Raw genomic sequence first — 16818 nt, forward strand, 5'->3', positions numbered from 1 at the left:
TCAGCTTTTCTCCATCATTTGGTAGAAGATCCAGGTGGTAGAAGCAGGATGAGCTTTTTCAGAGTGACGTGGGAAGAACGTCATGTATGTAGAATACATACATGGTGATTAAAAAACAGGTTCCAGGTCAGTCTCTAATTTCCATTTCATTTGTTCTTGGAGAGGCTACATGGACTTAACAAAAGATAAATAAGTAACACCTTGCTAAACTTTCCTATACTGACCTCAATACACAAATGCTCCATTAGTTATCTTCCTTTTGATGCAAGAAAAGGGCTTGCAGGGATCCCTGGGTGGCGCAGCGGTTTAGCGCCTGCCTTTGGCCCAGGGCGCGATCCTGGAGACCCGGGATCGAATCCCACGTGGGGCTCCCGGTGCATGGAGCCTGCTTCTCCCTCTGCCTGTGTCTCTGCCTCTCTCTCTCTCTCTCTGTGTGACTATCATAAATAAAAAAAATAAATAAAAATAAAAAATAAAAAAAAGAAAAAAAAAAAAAAAGAAAAGGGCTTGCAAATAGAGTATCAATGTGCTTGTTAAGCACACAGAAAACTGAGCTTACCTGCAATTAGAAGCTGACAAGTCACTTTCAAAAGCTTATTAGCATACTCAAATAGGATTAAGAATGCAGTTAGCCAGTGTCCAGAGGCATATTTTTATTCAGTAGTTTTCAATCTCTAGAATACATTAGACTCACTAGGAAACTTTTCCACATCATACCTTTCAGACATTATAATTTGTTAGGCCCAAGCCAACGCCCAACATTTGTATTTTTGCTTGTTAACTGCCATAGGTTATTATGAGTATAGAAAGACTAAAGACTAAGAAGAATTCTTCCAACAAAGTAGCAAATTCTATGCGGAATAATCTAAATCTCAATGACCCTAATTCCCACATCAGCAGTTCCAAAATTAGTGACTGCTCTTTGCAAAAAAATAAACAAAAAATACAGCCAAATAAATTCATTTCTCTGAGAAGACCTATTTAACTCGAACTACCAAGCATTTCCCTAATCAATTAATTGCCTTTATTATTCATTTATTACATTTTTAATCTAACACCTATTAACCCACAAGCTTTTAGAAACACTGCCTCAAGGATGCCTGTGCCATTATACTATTGTCAATGCATAAAACAGACAAAAAATGCACTCCATAAAGCATATAAAGCACTTCTAAGGTAGAATAAACACACTTGCCTAGTCAGTGGTAAGCTCTCTGTACCCCAGAGGTATGCCCTCAAGTTCTACTTCCCCAGGTAAAGGCCATCAATTGTCCTCCCGGGATAACATCAAATGGTGGTCATTACAGGACCCTGACTTCCCCATATCCAGCTCCAGATGGATATATGCTATTAACAGTGGAAACACTCTGAACTCTTTAGCAGATTACGCTAATTGAAAACATTGTTATGGGCAAATTATTACAAATGAAATAGGTGTAACTTTTCTCAATCACAAAATAAAGGCCTCTAAATGTCTTAGACTAATCTGGTGCCACTTTGTCTTTTAAATGCACAATAATATCAGAAATGCCACTATAGAAAGCTGAATACAACCTCTGCCTAAGGTCTCTCCTACGTCTACCCCATTTCACATTTGATTATAAATATACTTGAGTATTTACTATTCATTTGTTTTGGGCCCAGTCTACTTATAATCTTAGAAGTTTCTTTTTTTTTTTTTTAATTTTTATTTATTTATGATAGTCACAGAGAGAGAAAGAGAGAGAGGCAGAGACATAGGCAGAGGGAGAAGCAGGCTCCATGCATCGGGAGCCTGATGTGGGATTCGATCCCAGGTCTCCAGGATCGCGCCCTGGGCCAAAGGCAGGCGCCAAACCGCTGCGCCACCCAGGGATCCCAATCTTAGAAGTTTCTTGAGGGCAAGAATCAAGTCTTTACAGCTTTTAGTATGCCTTGTGCCCATCAGGTCCTCAATAAATAATTTGTTGACTAAGTGCCATTTTCAGAAGGCTGTATTCTAAATCTCATTTCCTAGGAAGGAAGCCCATGCCCTTAGGGGCTATGATCTGTGGTTGAGCATTCCTTATTGAGTATTAACAGATACTCCCCTCAGCCAGTGACAACATGACTCAGGAATCTGTTTTTGACAGGTTAAATTACTCTTGAGGAGGCAAAAATTCCTACTTCTATTCTAAGAAATATTTTTATATGTTCTTGTTTACTATTTTAGCATTTAATAACACCAGGTGGATTTAATAGTCTCATCAGGAGTTGTAGGCTAGGGATAAAAGCTTGCTACCGTGCAATTATCTAACCTGGAAGAAATTCATACCATGGATTCTCAACAAATATCACCAAAAGGGACTGCATGCTCATTTTATCTATTTTTGGAAAAAATATAAAGTGGGAAGAAAGGAGCCACCCACTCTAAATACATATGTAATGAGGTTGAGAAAACTGTTTTCACTACGAGTCTTTTCAGGAAAGGTACCGTTTTTGAGGGGAGAAACTCCTTGAAAATTAATTTGGGGTAGAAGAATTTGGGGGTCCTTGAAGGACCAAGGTAAGAGAACTACTCCATGGAAGAGAGGGAAACGTTTCCCTCGGGGGCTGAGGGGGAACACAGTGCTGGAACATGACAAAGAAAAACAAGGAGTCAAAAGTAGTACCTTTCAGATAGCGGGCGGCCTGACACTGTGTAATGTGGTCTCCACTCTAAGACTTTTAGTGTTCAGCAAACTACTGGGGCCATATAAAGCTTAGGAGCAGATGGATTTTTTGGTGTGGAACCACTGAAGAGGCAGGATTTGATGTCTAAATTGTAGAGGCAAACCAGAAGTCAGTTGTGAATTGGGAAAGTACTTGAAGCAAATTGATCCAGATTGTCCAAGGGAAAAAGAGGGCACCAGAAGACATCCAGTTATAAAGAGGAAACAAGTAATCTACCCAAATACAAAGGGAAAAGACACAAATAAAATAATGGCTCTTCTAAGTACTTCACACTAACATTCTCTTTTATGTTCACAACAATTCTTTGAGGTAGGTGCTGACATTATCCTTGCTTTTCAGATTAATCTGCAACCATTCAAACATTTATTAAACACCTCGCCTAAGGGATAATACAGTCAGAGCAGGAATTGGGGCTTAAGTTCAGGTTTTCCTGTATCCAAAGCTCATGCTCTTAGCTACTATCCTACACTCTTACACTTCCCACTTGAGCTCCAGAATACTTATGATATAAAATGCTAAGTTTTCTCAAATATTGTTAATGGAAGTAGGGGAAGCAGGATAAAGAAAAATGCTATTCAACAAAAGGATTAGGTCTTTGGAAGGAAAATATGAACAGGGTCATACCACATGCTGGTGTATTTAAATAAAAATAAACTCTGTTCTCTGTCATAAACATAAAAGCTCCATTTAATTTGAAGCTTGCTAGTCCTTTTAGGATGAGAATGCAGACCCTTATGCATAATTCCAATATGTATAATCCCTTATGCATAATTCCAATATCCAGAAAGCTTTAAAAACTAAGAATTTTCCATACGCTTTCTGTCAAAACTCAGATGACATTAGAACTTGAACTGATGCGAAGCTATATTAGCTTGCATTTATCCACTTAGTGTGAATACTCTTGTTTTGCTCAGAAATACTACTGTGTGTAACTAAGGGTACTGCAACAGACCATGGGGGTATTACATAACACACAGAGAAAGCATCTCTAAAATTTGAAAAATTCTGAATTCTGAAACTCATCTAGTCAAGGTTTTATACCTTCTATAGACTTGTATTCCAAAGTATTTTAAAAACAATTTCTAAGAATGATTAGATAAGAGGTACTTAATCTTCAGGATCTCACAAGACAGTAAATTTTCAAAAATATTTTGAAGGCAACATAGAGTTACAATTTTAAAAAAGATTTTATTCATTTATATGAGAGAGAGAGTGAGCGAGAGAGAAAGAGACAGCACATGAGTGGGGGTGGGAAGGGGATGGGGAAGAACAGAGGGAGAGGGAAAAGTAGACTCCCCACTCAGCCGGGAGCCTGATTGTGGCTCAATGGGATTCTGGGATCATGACCTGAACCAAAGGCAGATACTTAACCCACTGAGATACCCAGGTCCCCCTAGAGTTACAATTTTTAAAAACTAAGTAAGGATAACAAAAATATCCTTATCAATATCACTTTATAACAGGGTATTTTCAACACCAGAAAACACAAGAAGACCTTAATTCAATGCAAAAGACAGTTCTTTAAATTGAATAAATTTAACTTTACAAAAAACACTATAGTCCTAATTTTTCTTATTTCACCACAGGCTGGTGAAAATTCATTGGAGACCAGCACCTTTCTGGTCAGAGGCATAGAGCTCAGTTGGCTACAAAAAAAATTGCTTCAGGAAATGATTAAAAAATGCAGTCCCTGGGGCTCCATCCTAGGAGAAGGTCTCGGGGTGGGCCATACCTATATCATGTTTTAGAAAGCTTGTGGGTTGTCTCTGATGTACAGCCAAGCTTCAGAACCACTGGTCTAGTCCATAGGATCTAGTTCCACCTTTTTTTTTTTCCCTCTCGTCAATTCTTTTCTGAGGGAGTAAGAGGAGCAAAACAGAACTGTTTCCATGTAGGGAATCTGACCAACCCACTGTCTTTAATATGTTATTCCTCCTACAGTCAATGTTCGACCAGTTCGTCAACTTGCAAACTGAGGTTGTTAGCAGTGGAACAACTGAAATTAGGTGGTAGAAAAGCCTGCTGAAGCAAAACTCCTCTATGAAAAGGTTGGCTTCCTGAGTTTCTTTCTCTCAACTCAAAGATTCTATATGATGCCTTAATTCAGCACAGGTATACTTGTCTTTGCCAGAAAAAAAATAATTTAAAAAATGTATGTGTGTATGAATATATATTTAAACATATATGCATGTGTGTATATCTATCTAATTCTTCATAGCTGTCTTCTGTGTCCAGCTGCTAAGCCAGGTCTATGATTTTGACTTTCATTTTTCATTTTTAGAAGGATTACAAAAATTACTAGTATTACCTCAAACAATATAATGACAAATCATGAAAACAACTGAAAATCCACAGTATACCTGATGTCTAATGCAGCAGGCTACATTCTCCAACCTTCCAATAAGATAAAAATTAATTCCAAAAATTTCCTTTTTTGGCAAAAAAAAAATTATCTTATTCTCTTGTTACTGTTTTTAAAAAATCTTAAGAATACACATAGCTAATACCTTTTAAAACAACAAAACTTTCAATAAGCATTCAAACATCTGTCCCAGGGACGCCTAGGTGGCTCAGTGGTTGAGCATCTGCCTTCGACTCAGAGTGATCCTGGGGTCCTGGGATCAAGTCCTGGTCCTGCATCGGGCTCCCCACAGGGAGCCTGCTTCTCTCTCTGCCTATGTTTCTGCCTCTCTCTGTCTCTCATAAATAAATAAATAAAATCTTAAAACAAAAACAAAAACCTGTCCCAACTAAAAAAATTAGTGGAACCTTCTAGAGCAAGGTTAAATGGTCAGTGACAGGGGAGACAAAAAGGACATATAAATAACTCCTATTCTCATGGGGTTAATCACTAAATCCTATTTCAACAGAATCCCTTCACCTCTAAGCTTTGCAGATGAAACAGCTTCTCTCATTTGATTTGACTTCCAATTATGAAACAAGAATTGTTTATGTCACTGTGTATTGCTGATTACCTGAATTCAACACTATGCTGGCAGCAAAGGAGGTAAATCTTTCATGATTTGCTCCATAACCGGTTTACTTCCTATCCTCCTAGACCAAATTCAGCCTTCCTCTAAAGCCAGAATTCTAGTATTTAGTTAGTATATAGCAATGGGGGATCCCTGGGTGGTGCAGCGGTTTAGCGCCTGCCTTTGGCCCAGGGCGTGATCCTGGAGACCCAGGATCGAATCCCACGTCAGGCTCCCAGTGCATGGAGCCTGCTTCTCCATCTGCCTATGTCTCTGCCTCTCTTTCTCTCTCTCTGACTATCATAAAAAAATTAAAAAAAAAAAAAAAGAGTCTCTTAAAAAAAAAAAAAAAGTATATAGCAATGGTTCCCAAAATTTACTCCCAGGCCGAGCAGCATCCTCATTACTTGGGAACTTGCTAGAAATGCAAATTTACAGTCCCACCCCAGACCTACTGAATCAGAAACTCTAGGTGGGGCCCAGCAATCTGTGTCGTAATAAGCCCTCCAGCTGATTCAGAAACACTCAACTTTGAGAACCACTGATAAACAATAAGGAAAAAATATGATTCCTTCTATTGGTCCAAAGCCAGGGGTGCTGTATATTCTATCTTCATATGAAATAAAGACATCCAATTAAAAGACAATCTCCTTAAAACTCCTATCCTCAATCCAATGTGTTTTATTTTTGTGAGCTAAGAAAACAAGCTGCGATCTGAGATTTAGTCAAAAATGTACACTTAACAAGCATCAGTTCCCTTCTAGCTTGATTTCACATGATACCATTTATATCTTCTTACATCTAAAGTTCCAAAAAAGAACCTTCATAATGTAAGCTTCGGACACTTCAGGAATTGTATAATAAAACATCAACTAGGTCTGAATATATCAAGCTTATTAGAGAAGAAAAGTGGAATTATTTTCTACATCTCAGAACTGTATTCAATAGGGAATTAGAGATTTCTTTTCACCTTTATACTTCCAAGTTAACATAAGTAAATCAGAACACTCTATTCTTTAAAAGTTCTAGCTAGGCAAAGTTTCACTGCATTACTTTTTGCTTTCGGTGGGGATAAAACAGAGCCCTGGGAGGCCCATTTTGTGTATCTGCAAGGCTGCAGAACAAAACAGTCACATCTGTTCAATGCTGAAACAAAGGATGTGTAAACCCTCAGTACTTGCCTAGGTAATAAAAAGACACCAAGAACACCACCATCAAACAAAAGCAATTACATATTGTTCTACTCATGTTTATACTAAAATCACTATGTTAAAACTTTACTTCCCCTAGTATTATTGCATTTTAAAGGAGGGCAAGACCAGCCTGCAGTTCACGAAGCACCACCTTTCAAAAAGCAGATAGTTCCCATGCAACTGTTTCAGAGCACAAGACAGCCTCCTAATGATTAGTTTACAAGTAGCTCAATACACTAAACGGAACAAAAATAGCACCAAAGATAAACCACAGACCAATTTCCATGCTATAGATATACACTTTCAAATAAGACATGAGCAAAAAAAAAAAAGCAACTTATTTAAAAATAAAACCATAACACTGATCACCAAAGTTCAGCCCAGAAACACAAGGATAGTCTGAAATTGTGAAATATAAAATGTATTTTTTTATATTAACAGGCAAAAGGGAAAAAAAAACCTAAACGAGTATCTCAGCAGTTCCCAGGGATACATATATTATGATTCTACCTTTAAAAATGTTTCTATACAAAAAATATATATAAAAAAATAAAAAACTAAAATAAAGTAAAATGAGAAGTAAAAAAAAACTTTTAAGTAGTGAACTTTTTACTTTATGTGTTAAATATTTCTGTATTTTTTTTATCATTTTATAGGTGCTACCTTTTTAAATGGGTATTATTTTACAGTCAGAAAAAAAATCAGTTTAAATAAGTTGCCCACACAGCTAGTAAGTGGCATAGTGAAACTTAGGGAAGCTGGTTTCACTGTCTCTAAATCTTGAACTGTTAGGATCATACTGTTAAACTGATAAACACCATTAAATTACAACATTAATGCACAAAAAAAAATGTTTCTATATATAAAAAAAAGTCTAAAAAGCAAAAAACCAGAATGTTTTGGGTAGTAAAATTACAGATTTTTCTTTATATTTTATTTTCTAATTATTATAAAGAAGAATGTGGCTTCTTTTATAATTAGGGAGAAATGTTTTCATGTATACATATTTAATTCTCTTTCTTATTTTCCTCATGTATGTACATCACATGCAGACTACAGGGCTGGAATTACTGCCTCTAGAGGTTGATCAGCTCACTTCTAAGATGTGCAGTGACAAAACTGCCCTATCTTCATTATTTTTAAAGGTCCTCCAATAGCAACATAGAAAAAACATAATTAGGTAAGTTAAAAAATATGAAAAGTGTGATTACAATTGAAAATAATATGTACTCACTAAAAAATACTACAAGTGAACATGAAAAAGAAAGCAGCTACTGAAGCCATGGGGCGATCATTTGGAAATGTTGTTTCATTGTGTTCAAAGTATTTTTTAAACATACAAAATTGAGTAAAAAGGAAAAAAAGCCCTGCCAAACCCTTGCAGGGGCCACTCTTCCAATCTTTGCTACTGTTGCTATGTATTCACCTGACATCAAAAGATGGGCAGCTCCTCAGACCCTTTCTTCTTCCTTAAAACCCTACTTCAATTCATGTATTCATATATTTTTTTAAAGATTTTATTTACTTATTCATGAGAGACACAGAGACAGAGAAGTGGCCCCCTGTGGGGAGACTCAGGACTCGATCCCAGCACCCCAGGATCACGCCCTGAGCCGAAGACAGATGCTTATCCACTGAGCCACCCAGGTCTCCCCATTCACATATTTCTTGAAAATGTAACACAAACTCTTGATTTGAAAAATGTTTTAAATATATATATAAAGGCATATGGTGAAATCCCATCTCTACTCCTATTTCTTCCATTGGTTTCTTATATTATCATTTCAGAATTTCTTTTTGTAACTATAAGCAAATATAAATAAATGTATATTCTTATTCCACCCTTCTTTCTCTCTCAGCACAAAAAGTAGCCTACTAAATAGATGGCTGGGTGCTGTGCCCCTTTTTTATTTATTTATTTATTTTTTAATTTTTTGTGCCCCCCTTTTTTAAAAAAAATCACAACATATCTTAGAGCTCTTTTGCATCAGGTCAGTCCATAGTCTTCCTCATTCTTTTCTACAACTATCCAATATTCCATGGTTTGCTTGCAGAATTTACTTAACAAGTTCCCTGCTGACAAACACCAGGGTCATCCCTATCATGCTATTAGAAACAATAATGCCAAGCATAACCACATGCATACATCAAATTCATTTCTGAGTGTGGCTTTGATGAAGCTTCTGGAATGGTTCAAGATACTAGATGATTACAAGTTCATGAACACATTCATCAGGCTCAGAAGTTACCCCTTTGCTAGTTCTCATTATATACAGCATTATGTAGCAAAAGATGGAACGATTCCACTAAATCAAGCAGTTGTACTCTTAGGGGATTCATCTCATAAAAATAAAATGACTAAAACACGCAGATGAACCCATTTCCATAAAAAATGATGAATGTACATAAAAAGTATAAAATATACCCATCAAAATGTGAACCACTGCCTTAGTATGGTGGATCTACGGAATGCTTTGTAGCCCCCCCCTTTTTTTTGCCTATCAATGCTTTTTAATTTTATAAAAGTAATATACTATTTCCATAATATAAAATTAAAAGCTATAAATAAAATGTTAATTCAAATTGAGCTGGATATATTCCTTTGGTCTGTCTTATATTTATACAGTGAGTGCTTCAGAGTTGTTCCTAAAGTATGTTTATGTGCATCATTTAATTCTATACTAACCCTATGTATTTTCATTCTATCAAAATGGAAAAGGAGGCAACAGATGGTTAGGCAGTTGTGCTCAAGGTCATTCAAATAGTAAGGCTGGCAGAGGCAAATTTCAAACCTAGATATTCTGCTGCAAAATCAGTGCACTATCAAAACCATAACTGTTGCTTCCTTAACTTTAATAATACTTTTGGAGTTAGTTACATAATCAGAATTTGATAGATGAATGAAAATTATACAGTATAAGGCCTCAGTCCTTAAAGCTCATATAATCAGATCTTCTTAAAGGGAGAATGCTAGCATACAACTCCCAAAACTCCAGAGTTAGGAGAGGATGTGGGTGCTTCTACAAAAATCACCTAACTGGCAAAGTTAATGTCTAATATGGCCCAAAATGAATGTATAATAAAAGCAACATCCTCTAAAGTCAGAAGATTCTCACTCTCAAAACAACCTTTGTCTCTGACTCCTGCTCTAGTCTGGTCTCCACATACTTTACGGAATTTCAAAATATGAATAAGCCATATTTTCAAGGGGGTAATTATAAAATATATTTTTTTAAGTTTGGGACTTATAGACCAGATGGTAATAAGTTAACTAGAGTATATTCTTTCTCTCCAGTGTCTCTCCTTTCCTATAAAATTATACAGGTCATTTTATAATACATATGGAGACCACTGATAAACCTTGATTTGTTAAGGTATATTTGTTTTAAAGAGGAGCAGATAAATGGTGCTGGGAAAATTGGACATCCAGATGCAGAAGAATGAAACTAGACCATTCTCTTACACCATACACAAAGATAAACTCAAAATGGATGAAAGATCTTAATGTGAGACAAGATTCTGTCAAAATCCTAGAGAACACAGGCAACACCCTTTTTGAACTTGGCCACAGTAACTTCTTGCAAGATACATCCATGAAAGCAAGAGAAACAAAAGCAAAAATGAACTACTGGGACTTCATCAAGATAAGAAGCTTTTGCACAGCAAAAGAAACAGTCAACAAAACTAAAAGACAACCTACAGAATGGGAGAAGATATTTGCAAATGACCTATCAGATAAAGGGCTAGTATCCAAGATCTATAAAGAACTTCTTAAACTCAACAGCAAAGAAACAAACAATCCAATCATGAAATGGGCAAAAGACATGAACAGAAATCCCACAGAGGAAGACACAGACACCGCCAACAAGCACATGAGAAAATGTTCCGCATCACTTGCCATCAGGGAAATACAAATCAAAACCATAATGAGATACCACCTCACACCAGTGAGAATGGGGAAAATTAACAAGGCAGGAAACCACAAATGTTGGAGAGGATGTGGAGAAAGGGGAACCCTCTTGCACTGTTGGTGGAAATGTGAACTGGTGCAGCCACTCTGGAGAACTGTGTGGAGATTTCTCAAAGAGTTAAAAATAGATTTGCCCTATGACCCAGCAGTTGCACTGTTGGGGATTTACCCCAAAGATACAGATGCAGTGAAACGCCGGGACACCTGCACCCCAATGTTTATATAGCAGCAATGTCCACAATAGCCAAACTGTGGAAGGAGCCTCGGTGTCCATCGAAAGATGAATGGATAAAGAAGCTGTGGTCTATGTATACAATGGAATATTACTCAGCCATTAGAAACGACAAATACCCACCATTTGCTTCAACGTGGATGGAACTGGAGGGTATTATGCTGAGTGAAGTAAGTCAATCGGAGAAGGACAAACATTATATGGTCTCATTCATTTGGGGAATATAAAAAATAGTGAAAGGGAATAAAGGGAAAAGGAGAAAAAAATGAGTGGGAAATATCAGAAAGGGAGACAGAACACAAGAGACTCCTAACTCTGGGAAATGAACAAGGGGTGGTAGAAAGGGAGGTGGGCGGGGGGTGGGGGTGACTGGGTGACGGGCACTGAGGGGATGAGCACTGGGTGTTATTCTGTATGTTGGCAAACTGAACACCAATAAAAAATAAATTAAAAAAATAAAAAACAAAGAGGAGCAGAGAGAGAGAGGGAGAGAGAAAATCTTAAGCAGGCTCCACACCCAGCAAGGAGCCTGATGCAGAGCTCAATTTCACAATCCTGAGATCATGACCTGAGCTGATATCAAAAATTGGATGCCTAACAGATTGAGCCACCCAGGTGCTCCAAAGTATATTTAATTCATCATTCCTTAAACTATGTCTCATATAATCCTGTTCCAAAAGATAATTAGATATATTGCAGAGGGGTGGAAAGGAAAAGTCATGGTTAAATACAATGCACCCCTTCTGGGGATCTACAAATCACAGTAAACATTAATATAATAAAGGCTCTAGAGAAGTCTTACATCATAGAAACCTTTGTTTAACCCAGCTTATTTTGACACAAAATTCTTCTACTACAGCCTAACTGTTTGCATCATATGTTTAGACTAACTGCCCGGATAAAAGTAATTATTAACTGAACACCCAAAATAGATACAGTAAAAATAGATAGTTCTTAAATCTTGCCTAACACAAAAATACTAATTCTTTTAGAAGTTCCTATGTTCAGTCTAGTGAACTCCTACCTCTTTACACACCAAAGCCTTGCTCAAATATTATCTCATTATCTCACCCAGTGCTCTCTATATTACTAACTATTCCTTTTTTCCTGGTTTTCACAGCATTTAGTTATAGCTCTATTATCTCACTTAACACAGGATAAACCAGTTCATCCATCTGTCTCCTTGCTAGATGGTGAGCTCTTTGAGAGTAAGTTGGATTATATTTTCAGCACCTTGAAACAGTGTAGGGCACATATGAGCCTCACAATGAAGAAGTAAACAAAGTCACTACGTTATAACAGTTACCCAGAATTCAATTCTTGTATTTCTGAACTGTTAGTGATACCTTGCCATCAGCTTGAGAACATTATGCTTTCTCCCTAAAACTTGCATCCCCTATGGAACAGCAGTGGTCAGAGTTAACTCAGTTGTGGCAAGCCCTCTCGCCAAGCCCATTCACAGTTTTTTTCCTTAGGTGATTTTTGTTTGTTTATGTCTCTGTCCCTTTGCACCTGCTGATCCCTGCTTGGAATGCTGTCTCAAAGTTCTATGCACCTGGAAAACATTCCTATGAGTCAGGTTAATGGAGAGAGGCTTAAAAGGAAGAGTTTAAGCACAGAGTTAAACAGAAATGTCCTAAAAGTCAATATGCTAGGGGATGTGAAGTGGGAGGGGGCACACCAGGTTTTACTTTGGTCAATTTATCATTCCAACCTGGACCTCTCCCCTGAGCTGTTAACTGTTTCTTTCTCTGAGCTGTTTAACTGTTTCTAAAATCGTAAGATTTTATCTTATAATATCAGGAAGGCCAAGAGCTTAATCTATTTGTTCACCAGAGTCTAAAATAAAGCCTTGGTTACAGTAAGTGCTTAATAAATATTTGTTGAATAAGTGAACATATTCTCAAAGAAGCTAAAAGAACATTCTACAGTGGGCTGCAAAAAGGGCTATCAGGAAATAGACACCAGAGGTCATTTATAAGTACAGCTGATCCTCACTTTTTTATGGATTGTGTATTTGTGAATTCTCCTACTTGCTAAAATATCTTTGTAACCACAAAACCAACCCTCACGGTTGCTTTCTCTGTCGTCCACACACATGCACAAGGTGCAAAAGTGGAGTCACCCCTCAAACACATTCCCAGCTAAGGTAGAACAAGGTAGTGCTCTGCATTTGTGTTTCCAGTCTCATACAAAGATGACTAAAAGACACGGATGGCAGGGGGCAGTGGAGTATAGCACAAGAAGCTCTGGCTTAGGGGCCAGTCAGAGTTTGAATCCTAACTCAGGCACTTGTTCGAAGGTGGGCTCAGAGAAATCACTTAACACTTCTGAACCTCATTTTCTCTTTTGAAATAAAGAAAATAGAATTTACCAGGATGAACTGTATTTATATAAGATTATAACCTACGTAAGATATATACATATACATATTTTCCCTAGGAGCATTGGTTCAGTATTTGCTAATTTAGTGCTCTAGGTGGCTTTATAGACCAAAATTACTGCAAATAATGAGAATTAAAGATAATCATTTATAATGAAATAACGGAAAGATATAGAAAACAATTATTTGGATGGAGTGCAGGCCAGTGTCAAGCTTCAGGAGATTTTGAAATAGAATCTCACTAAGCATATAAGGTGTGGAAAAGGCTTTCAAGAAGAGAGAAACAGTACAGAGAGAGACCCAAGTGTGTAAAATAGACAGGTTTAGGAAATGGCGGGAACATGGGGTCACACTGCCTGTCGGTGCCCTACATACACCCTGCACTGCAGAACCTCTCCCTCTGCATTTAATTTTTGGTTTACAGGTCTCTCTCTCATTAAACTGTTAGTTCCTTAAAGACAAGATCTCTAGGAAGAAATCATAGTTACAATCTTTTAAATCTGCAAATGAGTTATTACTACGCACCAATACACCTGAAAAGACTGTAAAAAAAATACCTTTGGTTTTCAACCACAGCCTTATGCCAACTCATAATAGCAACTAACTCATAGATTTGCAGTTTTTCCAGAACTTTTCTTTGATGACTGCTAATAATACTGTAATTAATACTTTTTATTGTTCTCAATACCTGGGCATTTGTTAGAATAGCTTTAAGAGCTTCCTCTTTTTCATGTGATTTATTAGCAGGGCTCAAACATATGGTCTATTAATGCAATGTTGCCTCCTCAGAGTAAAGATTCCTCTTAATTCACTCTACTAGACTTATTTCTCTATATACAAGGTACAGTCTTACCATAGCAAAATACAAGGAAAAATACACATGTATTACAAATAAGATAAAACAGTAAGACTTTTTTTTTACAAAAACTTGCTAAATTCTGGCCAAAACACACTTTACATATCAAACGCATTCTGAACACGCGTTACATTTCACCTGTGTACTGAGAAAAATAATTACAATTTATATGAATTCGTGAAACTAAGTACTTTTAGAACCTACAAAGTTTTGTACACGTGTATTTTCTCCTGCACACTCTCATACACACATAGCCTAAGGGGCCCATCACACTTAATCCAATACTTCTATTTCCTCAAAATAAAACCCTTACTGTCCAATATCTAAATTAACATTTTCAAAACTCTAAAGTGATAAGCTACTTTTCCCCATAAATTTCTTGGCATAATTTTATTTAGGCATGACACAGTTTGCACTATTATCTAGAACTGACATCATTATGTGGCTAGAACCAACATCATTAAAACACAAACTGATATACTATAAATGTGAATACAAATCCTCTGTGAATGGGGAAAAGAGAATATTGTTTTTCAGTAGTTTTAATGCCGTATTATCCATAGTCTGGGTGTGATCAAATCACATGGTGCTACACAGCTAAAATAGGTCATATATTTTATGATAAAGTAGGGTGGACAGGCCCTTACATTGGAAACTCTCTGGTACTCCAGTTAAGCTTTTTAAGGTACAATGAATAAAGAAAGAAAGGAGGAATAGTGAAAACTGCCTACTTAAAATAATAATACATTTTAAATTTCTTGTGGCCAGTAAACCCTTCTCACGTCCATTTTCAGAAACTATCACCAAAACAACTACCGGGACAAAGATTTCGCAGAGGATATTACGACCAAATACCATTTTTAAGGAAGGCAAGAATAGTTTACCATTAAGGAAACCGATTAAAGTTCCCAATCTTGCAAAGCTCCCTGTACTGAGTATTCTGCGTCTCTGGCGTTCACCTTCCAGCTGCTTGGACCGAGCAAGTGGAAAATGTTAGTTTTCATGAGCGATGTGGATGAAATTTAGGGGGTGGGAGGGGCGAGGGACTCACTCGCAGAACAGAAGGCGGCAGAGAAGTGGCCAGGGTTCCTAACTCAAATTAGGTTTCTAGAACCAAAGCTGGAGTAAAGTGGGGAGGGGGCGGGAGTAGACGCAAAGCAGATAACGCACCGGGGCCCGCGAATGGGGGAGGGGTGAAAACGCGCACCTCGTCCGCCTCGCCGCCGGGAAGGGGACCGCGGGAGGCGGCACCGGTCAGTTTGCCTCGCGGTGTTGCACCGGGGTAGTGAGGGGACTCGCAAGCCGGAGGGTCCAGTCCGCAGGAGGCTGAGGGGGCTCCGGGAAACTGAGGGGCGAGCGAGGAAGAGCGCGCCTGTGCGGGGAGAACGGGGCTAAGACGCCCTGACGCCCGCGAGAGGCAGAGGGTAACCCCAGCGGACGTCCCTTCTCTCCGACGGCCAAGACCTGGGACCCTCCCCACAGGAGCCCGGACCCGCGCGCGTCGCCCCTCACAGCCCCGACGGCTGCGGAGGAAAGGCAGGCGCAGGGCGCCCCCAGAGCCAGGAGACAGACGCTTCCCGTGGGTCCCCCTCCCTGGCAGCCCGGCTGCCCAAGCCCACCTGGGCTGATCAGAAGCCCTTCCTCCAGATCGTACTCTGCCACTCCTCCGAGAGCCTCAGCCGTCGCCGCAGAGGTCGCCGTCGCCAGAAGAGTCTCGGCCTCCAGTACCAAAGCGTGAGCCACAGCACGGGAGAAGCGTCGCTCGCCACTCGCCAGGTTACCTCTTACAGCACACTGGCTCCTTACTCCGCCCCCGAACCCAAGCCATTGGTTGCTGGGCACCGCCCCACTCGCCTATTGGGCCGAAGATGATGCCGCTCAGTCGCCTAGAAGGGCATGTGTGATGCTTATTGGTCCAAACGGGAGGCAGTTCCCGCCCACTCCTTCAGAAGTTCCAGCTTCCGATTGGTGTTAACATCTGTCTTTTCGCCGCCTTCGTTCTTTCTCCCAGGGTGGAGCGCCTCCTTTCGGGAGACACCAGCTCTGATTGGTTGAAAGGACATTGCGCTCGTCTTGAATGGGCGTAGAGCCGAGGAAGCGTCCAGCCCCCACGTGGGGGGGGAACCCAAGGCGCCGCACCTCGGGGTTTGTTTACACAGGCTCCGGCTGGCGCTTCCTTCTATTGGCTGAGTCCGCGGCCCCTCCCAGCGGGTTGCGCCATTCAACCTAGCCGGGAGGGGCACAGGGGCGGGCCCCAGTGGGATTTCCCTGACTGTCCAGAGCCCCGGGAGGAGCCTTAGAACTAGGCTGGAGCTGGCGCTGCGCTTCACCCTCGGGAAGCTGCGGAGCTGGGCTCCCTGGAGGGGGTCGAAAGCGGCAGAGAGATGTCTCACACTTCTAGAAACAAACCTAAATTCTTGAGTGCTTTTAAATCTCCCCCTTAAACTTAGGGTGTCCCATTTTTGCTTGCTAGGGACTTTAAATTTTATACCTCAGGAAGCGAGGATTTCTTTACGGAAGT

General features: G+C 39.3%; 1 protein-coding gene across 1 annotated transcript in view; it reads right to left on the reverse strand.

The window, feature by feature from the left end:
* Positions 1–16087, reverse strand: part of PAIP2B (poly(A) binding protein interacting protein 2B) — a 32645-nt gene extending 16558 nt beyond the window's left edge. Inside the window, exon 1 of the mRNA XM_041755474.1 lies at positions 15917–16087. The gene's annotated coding sequence lies outside the window, so the exon portion shown is untranslated. The remainder of the gene's footprint in view (positions 1–15916) is intronic.
* Positions 16088–16818: the final 731 nt, after the last annotated feature.

The sequence above is a fragment of the Vulpes lagopus genome, chromosome 5 (assembly GCF_018345385.1).
Source record: "Vulpes lagopus strain Blue_001 chromosome 5, ASM1834538v1, whole genome shotgun sequence".
Taxonomy (NCBI): Eukaryota; Metazoa; Chordata; class Mammalia; order Carnivora; family Canidae; genus Vulpes; species Vulpes lagopus.